The sequence below is a fragment of the Clarias gariepinus genome, chromosome 16 (genome assembly GCF_024256425.1).
Source record: "Clarias gariepinus isolate MV-2021 ecotype Netherlands chromosome 16, CGAR_prim_01v2, whole genome shotgun sequence".
Taxonomy (NCBI): domain Eukaryota; kingdom Metazoa; phylum Chordata; class Actinopteri; order Siluriformes; family Clariidae; genus Clarias; species Clarias gariepinus.
Window position 1 is genome coordinate 17841877 of NC_071115.1, and position 8619 is coordinate 17850495.

The 8619-nt window shown below is 39.1% G+C and overlaps 1 long non-coding RNA gene across 1 annotated transcript; it reads right to left on the bottom strand.

Annotated features, from left to right (window-relative positions):
- LOC128544201 (uncharacterized) lies at window positions 1-7721 on the bottom strand. The gene is made up of 2 exons (XR_008365766.1): window positions 7534-7721; window positions 1-428 (listed from the first exon to the last, which is right to left on the bottom strand). It is a non-coding gene; the product is annotated as an uncharacterized LOC128544201 (long non-coding RNA).
- Between the last annotated feature and the right edge of the window lie 898 nt (window positions 7722-8619).

Below are 8619 nucleotides of genomic sequence, written 5' to 3' on the forward strand. Positions count from 1 at the left end.
TTTGACTTGGAGCCTTTTAGCTTTTATTGATGTCTCGGTTTCATTGATGTCACAGGACAAGTCTCTGGCGCCAGTCCATAATTAGCAGCCTACATTCTTATTATCACACATTACCACATTCATAACTTTAATACATTTCTACAGTACCGTACTGTATATAGAAACATCTTGCTCTGGATCCCAGCTGTGGAGTGTGTGTCGGGTGTGGATTTTCCTGAGAGTGTGCATCTGGTGTCATGCATCTGTGTGTGTGTGTATATGTGTGTGTGTGTGTAGATGTGAGTCTCTAAGGTGTTATGTTGGCAAGACCAGGCCCCTGTTCCTGCTGAACTGAGCCAGCTGAAGAGAGACACTGATTATCAGCACAGCAGGCACAGGAGACCAGCCCACTGATGCAGACCAGAGAGAGAGTGAGACATCAGCACACGCTGTAACAGAGACAGAGAGAGACAGAGAGAGAAAGAGAGAGAGCATGATCTGTGAGTTTGCATATTTACTGCACTGGAGACAAGAAACGTCTGACAGAAGTACAATGCAAACCAGCTACAAAACACATATAACATATACATTAAGATTAGATTTTATTGGTCTATATATCTTTTTTTTTTATAATTCTTTACTCATATAGATAAAATAAATAGATACACACATATGTGTGTAATGTTATAATGATGTTATAACTCTTATTATTATTATTATTATATTTAATCTTATAAATTCTACCCTGATTTGAAATATATGTTTTATGCATTTGTGTTGTTTTACATTTTGAACACAATTAAAGATTATATTTTGATTGACACATGGACACACACACACACACACACACACATAATAAAATACCAAATCCAAAATTAACGCATAAAACCGACAATACACAATAAAAGACTTTGTGTCTGCTGCTTTTCAACTATTTTGTAGTGTGCTTTGTGGTTGATTTAATTGAATTTTCTTCTCCACTTGATTCATTATTCCACCCTGTACAGCACTACGAAACAACTCCTCTCTTGTGCTTTACAAACAGCCATGACTACATAACTGTCCCCTCAATTATACAGAGGATTAAGAAGCACTGCAAGCCTTGCATCACTTAGACGAACAGAGAACACCAGATACACTGAAAAACTAAGCATGCTCGGATCTTTCAAACCCACACCCGCTCTGCTCGCTCAACATCAACTCCAATGTTGTATTATTACTGTATATTCAGAAACCACACAAAATGATGGGAAAAAAAAACAAAAATGTAACGTTCTAGTCTCCTGAAACCACACCTGATCGACGCACACACACACACACACACACACACACACACACACACTCATACAGTCAGACACTGAGACATACCATACACACCTACAGGAGTCTGGTCCAAGAATAACACATGAGTGTGAGAAAACATAGACGTGTGTATTTAAGGTGTGGAAAACTGAGAGTACTAGTTAAGAAATATCCTGAGCATCTGACGGGTTTGTGAGCTACGATAATAGGTTATGTACATGGACATTTGGTCTCGAGAAACCAGAGGTCTGATATAAAATAAAGGATACTGTTAACGACGTGTATATAAGCTTACTTATATTATCATGGACAATATAATTTCATTTAATACACACACACACACACACACACACACACACACACACACACAGACACATATATACATATACACACATATAGACTGTATATATATATATATATATATATATATATATATATATATATATATATATATATATATATATATATGTGTGTGTGTGTGTGTGTGTGTGTGTGTGTGTTATATATATATGTGTGTGTGTGTGTGTGTGTGTTATATATATATATGTGTGTGTGTGTGTGTGTGTGTTTTAAAATGTGCTTATATACATATATAAATACACACACACACACACACACATACAAGCTGTTTATATCAATATCTTATGCTTTTTTAGTATTTCGTTGTCTATGTGTTTCTATTGTGAAACCATCCATTTTCAAATGAGGTAGTGAAATAAAAATAAAAAAAGGCCATCATGAAGGTGATTTATATATATATATATATATTAAAATAAAGTTAATGTAGATTTTTTTATTCAACTTTTGTTGGTTTATATTTTTATACACCGTTTTTTATTTCTAAAGGCAGTTTTGCAGCCCTGCTGAATATTTCCTCAGGACTCTTTCCACTCCGGCTCTGGGTGTTTGAGGAGACAAACAGCTTTTGTGATCGACTGACCGACTGGTTACTGCAGCGCTTTAAAATGAAAACTGATGTTTGACACTTAGACTAAAGATACTAGCTGAAACTGGAACACCCTACAGAGATTAGACAGCAAACTGCTGATGTGCCAATCGACACACGGCTCAGACGCAATCTGACTTCAAAGTGAGAATTCTCTGTGAAACAACAATCAGAACTATGACATTGAGTGTGCAGAAGAAGAATACGCCTGCAAGTGAATGTGAAATTGTGTCAGGAGTAGAAACCAACTGATATTATGACTGGGGGAGAAAAATGCTGTTTAACTTTTTATGTACGAGAGCTTTTTCCTGAATTTAATCATCCTAGGGACTCAGGGGTTCAAAAAACGTTCAAGCCCGTCAAGTTCTTTGGAAAGTTTTATATATATTTATATATACAAAAAATATAAAAAAGATTCCTAGAATGTTGCTGTGACATAGGATTGTTAATTCTAATATTTATTAAGAACATCCAACTTCCAAAAATTAACTGTTGGAATACTTCGTTAGAACTGTGTGAATAATCTTTGCTAGTAGCTGTGATGATGGAAAAGTTATTACATTCAGAAAAGTTTTTAATAAAGTAGTACTCAAGTAACTTACAGTATTTCCTACAGTATTTACAGTATTCTTTCAATTTTTCTGGAGTAAATTGTTGTCTTCTTCTCGTCCTGTGGGATGACCCTAGGGGGGCAGAACTTAACCACTGTGAACATGGAGTTTTAGTACACTGTTCACATGTTGCTAAGTCCTGCTACCACAGAGCCAATATTTTTCATATTCTTTTTTCTTGATATGTGTATCTGCATTAATGTGTGTTTGTGCATAAAAGTGGCTTTTTGCAAGCACATACTGGCTCGAGAGGGTGTGTCAGCGCCTTCCAGTATTCACGTGGGCAAAATCACATTCCAGCAGGATTAAGAGACTGGATGTTTATGTGTGTGTGTGTGTGTGTGAGTGCGTCTGTCTGGGTCTGCAAGGGGTAAACGTGCACCGTCTGAGTCGCTTTCTTCATACCAGCCATTGGAAATCCCTGGCAATGTGATTCAGTCATTAAGGTTAAAAATCACTCTGCCAGGAATTCCCCTGGCCAGCAGCAGGTACGCTGGGGGAAAAAGGGGCCGGGGTTGGGGGGGGGAGTTCTGGATGCACGCCTGTGAGGTCATCCTAGCTGAGGTGCTGGTCTCCAGTACACTGCATTAAGAGCATGTGAGTCTTGTCTTTGTCACGCAGTTGCAGATCATTGTGGTTGGCTCTTGTCCGTTTAGCGCTTCGCAGTGCCCAGGCTTCCTGTGAGCTTATAAAAATAGCTTCTCAATGACAGGCCTGTATGAGGTCAGACAGGAAGTGACTCTTGAGCTCTGTCTCAGGAATCAGCTCGACTTTTCATTTAGACAGATCAACTTCTAGTTTGAGATGAAGAATCTTTCTGATGCCTGGTTACAACAAGGACAGAAAGTTTACAGGTGCTGACTTACTCCTTTCAGCACAGACTCACGATTATAAATGGATCAGAATTGACATATAGTACAAACTATCAAGGCTTCTCTTCTCTTATTGCTATTCATAAACAAAATGATTTGGTAATCGGAAATTGTACATATTTTTCATGTAATGTCTACCATTGCTGGAGGAATATTAGAAAAAACATGCCTGCCAAATACTACTACTCTACTACAACAACTAGTAATGTATATATATAAAGATATATATGTAAAATTTATATATCTAATTCATATATATATAAATTTTGATTAATATTCTAATTTTCCATACTTTATCTTAGTCTTAGTGAGGTTTTGGTGGATCTGGAGACTATTGGGATTTGAGAATTCACCCTGAATGGGCACCAGTCTATCACAGGACACCCTGCACACACAAACACACACCCATACACCTATTCACACCTAGGGCAATTTAGTGTAATCAATCTGCCTATCTGGTTTTGAACAGTGCTTGGGCAGAGTTAACTGGAGAACCCAGAATGAACCCACACAAAAACAGGGAGACGATAGAAAAAATGCTACAAAGACAGTAACCTGAGCTCAGGATGTGAAGTGGCAAAACTCCCAAGTGTCGCACAGTTATAGCTTAAACATTAAATCTACTAGACTTTTTAATTACAATCAGTCATGTTCGCATGTACGGATTTCCACTGCAATAAGGTATTTAACAAAATATTGGACATAATCCTGTAATAATAATAATAATTATTATTATTATAAACATAATTGTATAACATAGTAATAAGTACTAAATATAGATTCCTTTTATAAATGCTCATTTATGTGTGGACAATGCAAAACTCTGTTATTACTAAGCTAGTTTTTCCTTGTACTGACTTTTATAATTAGCTGTTTGATGGTTTGTAAAGCGGTAACATTATCTCCAACGTAATCTTGATCTCGATCGCGATCCCACACAGTTAGTGACAAGAACATTCCAAAAGGATCACCTACATGGGGAACTCCCATCTTAAACAAACCCCTTCTATTATGTGTATGCATATGGATGTGGACCTAGACTGATGTGTCTCTTTGTGTGTACGTGTGGGTGTGTGTGTGTGTATCCCACTGTAACAGGCAAACTAGGAGTAAAGCGTGTTCGCCAAACTTCTTTCTTCCACTCACACTTACTGCTGCTTCTGTCTAATGCTAAAAGCTAAATGACCCTAAACCACTTCCATTTCCAGCACTCAATCCACAGCTGAATATGGTAAGTGTACTGTGTGTGCGTGCGAGCGTGGTGTGTGTCTCACTTTCTATGTAAACGCAAGAGGAGGCTTTCGAGGGGAAGTGTCACTGGCTGTGAAGGGATAACTCGAGTTATCACTCGCACACATTTTCACACTCAGCACATGTCTGTTTAGTGAAAAAAGTCAACCGTAAATTTTTTTTTTTTTAAGTTATCTTTGCTCTTGTATTCTGTAAAACAACCAAATGAAAATCTATTTTTCTGTAACTGCAGCATTTTGATGAATTTTACACTAAGTGACCTGAAGTAATGCAAAACTCAACACTCGAAGACAAATAAGTAAAGAGATAATCTGAGGCGGTGGCGTGATGCGAAGAAGGAGAGTAAATGCATTTTCCCAATCAGCCTTCACCACTCTGAGCCATTTACTGTACCACGCTTTCTCCACTCTTGATGGGGCAGAGACGGGCAAAGGGAGAATCCTGACACTTTATTCGCCCTCCAGCTCCCTCCGTCCATTAATATTTTCCATCAGATTTTTTTTTTCTGCTTTCTTCTATTCCGTTGAGGTGGTGGTTTTTAAAAACCAATGAGCTCAGTCTTTCCCTCTTGTAAACGACTGCTCATAGGGTGGTGTGGCAAAAGTGGTTCCACCTCTGAAGATGCCAGAGGAGAGAGAACATACATAGCAAGGACGAAAGGAAGAAAAGGGACAGATTCCACTTTTTCTCAGAATATCGAGAGATTCACTTTCCACATTTGATTCTCTGGGCTCTTGTTCTGACCACTTTGGTAGATGGAACCATTGCAGTGTCCCATTTTAGAATTCAGCAATTGCAAAAAGTACACAAAAATTGAGACGTGATTAGTTTAATGTAACGATTAAAAGGGACGTTTTGATGTCTATCGTCTTTGTCTACATCATTGTGGGTGCCTAAGTGTCTAGGTATATAGAAATGTGTAAGTGAGTGAGTGAGTGAGAGAATAATGGCTGTTACTCTCCCCAGTGGAAAGCTGAAACAGCTGGGTCCTCTTCTCCACACACTTTAGATACGCTTCTCCCCTGTGTCTATGTGTATGTTGCACAGAAGCCGATTAACAGCACACACCCTGTTTAAACCATCTCTCTCTCGCTAAATATCTCTCTATCTCTCTCTGTCTCTCTCTTTCAATTTATGTTCCTCTTTTTGTCTACACACATGGCTGGTTCAAGTTGTGAAATTTGATTTTTTCGCAAGATTTGTGTGGATGTTTTTAAGGAGTTTATAACCCAAAGCTTAAATGGAAACCATTTGGAGCCTGATCACACTGTAGTGAAACTCTTACAGAGGAATTTATGGATAAAAAGCTATTTAAAACTTTTTAAGTTCTCAGCTGTAAATATCCAGCATGTTATAATCATGACTCAACAAAAGTAGCCAAAGGGTGCGACTACCGGCATTCTTGCAGCCATGCGTGACAGCGAGTGAAGTGGAATCATTTCGCATAAACACTTTATTATCTCAAATACAAATAAAACCAAATAAAGTCAACTCCAGATCCACTGAATAAGCTACATTATAAATATCACCTTTTATACTCTTTAAAGGCATAAAAAGTTGGATCTGATAGAAAAAAAAAACAATACAAGGCTTAAATCAATGTTATCGCATTTACTCAGTGTGTGTGTGTGTGCGTGTGTGTGTGTGTGTGTGTGTGTGTGTGTGTGTGCGTGTGTGTAAGTGTGTGTTAACCAAACTCCCAGCTGTGACCCATTGCTTCAACACATCATAAAGCCATGGAAGTGTCAAGGGTCAAGCGCTCCCCCAACACACACACACACACACACACACACACACACACTGCACTTGTTCCACTAGCACACTTTTTCCTGGTTTTCGTCCCAATCTTTAGTTAGTGCAAAGCGATAGCAGTGACAGGTTTAAGACCAAAATTTTTGCCTGCTTTTGACTCCCACACGCCTCCTCTTTATGCAGTAAGACTTTGTTCTTTAATAAGCAAAAAAGGTGAGGAATAATCATCCTAATGGATTGCTTTCCCCTGTTCTACCCCTCCAGTGTGGGACCTTGGGCATATTTTTCTCACTCCTATTTCACGCCCTGTTCTTCCGAGTTGTTTAGGCTGTGCGGCATCTGGCTCGGCCTTACGAGCCCCAAGAACAATGAGTGGAATGTTTCAGCGCTCTGTGTGGCTTCGCAGCCCACTCTTCCAGAACTTTTTATGACCTCCGCTTTGCCCAGCCAGAAACGCTCGTCTGGCTGACAGACGTCAGTACGCGTACAAAGACAGACAGAAATCCCATTCAGACGACCTATTTACAGATGACCTTTCTGTCAGTCGGGACTTCACGGGCAATGCGGACTCCAGCGATTTCTTGTACCTAATCTCACTCCTCGTGTATTCATGACCAACTAAGGACAAACCATCCTGAATAGGCCGGCCTTTCCGCAAACTCACAAACATCCTCGTCACACTCTCAGAGAGTGTACCTCATGGGCAGAAAGCTCCACACAGACATCTTAATATAAACAAGAGCTCCGTCGAAATGCACAAAGTCACTTGCAGACCTGAACTTAACTTTAAAGTTGTCAAAGAGAAGGATCAAATGCTTACCTGTTACTTTTTTGCAGTTTTTGCTCACTCTCCCTTCCCAAAACTCAGAGACTGAGAGAATCCTGAAGATCACTTTGAGTCTTCAGAGGGAGCGCCCGGCACCCTCGCAGACACCATGTGTGTGTGAGTGTGTGAAAGAGAGAGAGAGAGAGTGTCTGGGAGCCAGACGGGGTTAGAGCGAGGGTGTGAGTGAGTGAACGAGTGCGCACGGGGAAGGGAATTCCGATTTGTATAACGTCAGAAGCCCAGTCCCCCCTCCTCCCTCCCTCCACTCCCCAGCAGTGTGGAGTACAGGAAGAGGCAGGGTGCAATTACACCGCAGTGCTGCTAATAAAAGAGCAAGACTGTTTCCCCTCTTTCAGGCAGCAGACGGCAGGCAATAACGACGTACACTCACACAACGTTCCAGCCTTTTATTTTCCCTGTTTGATGAGCTGTTCCAGCTACTCATTTGCTTTTCAGTCTAGCCAGTCTGTGTCTGTGATGTTTGATCTTCGAAAAACAGCATTTCATCCTCTTTGTCAAAACAAATTTTCACTCATACACACAAATATAAAATCAATTTGCTCACAGGATGTGAATTACAGGGCTGAGAGGATCAGGGAATCTCATCTTTCATATTAATACTTTACCAACTTTGAAACAAAGTGAAGACATCACATTTGCAAAGGAAGTAGTGAATGGTAAAACTTAAACTTACATGCTCTAAATATATTGTAAAATAGTTAAATAAATAAATAAATAAATAAATAAATAATTGCATTGGAAATTACACTTTCAAATGCTCCTAATATAAGGCAAACATTCATTCCTAGTAAAGTAAAAACCATCTATTTTATGTTTTACATAGCTCATTTATGTATTAGCAAGCTGGTTTATGTACTAGCCAAATAATTTATGTATTAGCTAGCTAGTTTTCGATTTAGCTAGCTCATTTATCTATTAGCTATCTGGTTTATGTAGCCAACTACTGTATGTTTTAGCTAGCTAGTTATTGTTTTACTTAGCTCATTTGTCTATTAGCTATCTGGTTTATGTGCTAGCCAACTTGTTCATGTATAACTTAGCTAGGTTAAAATCTTATTT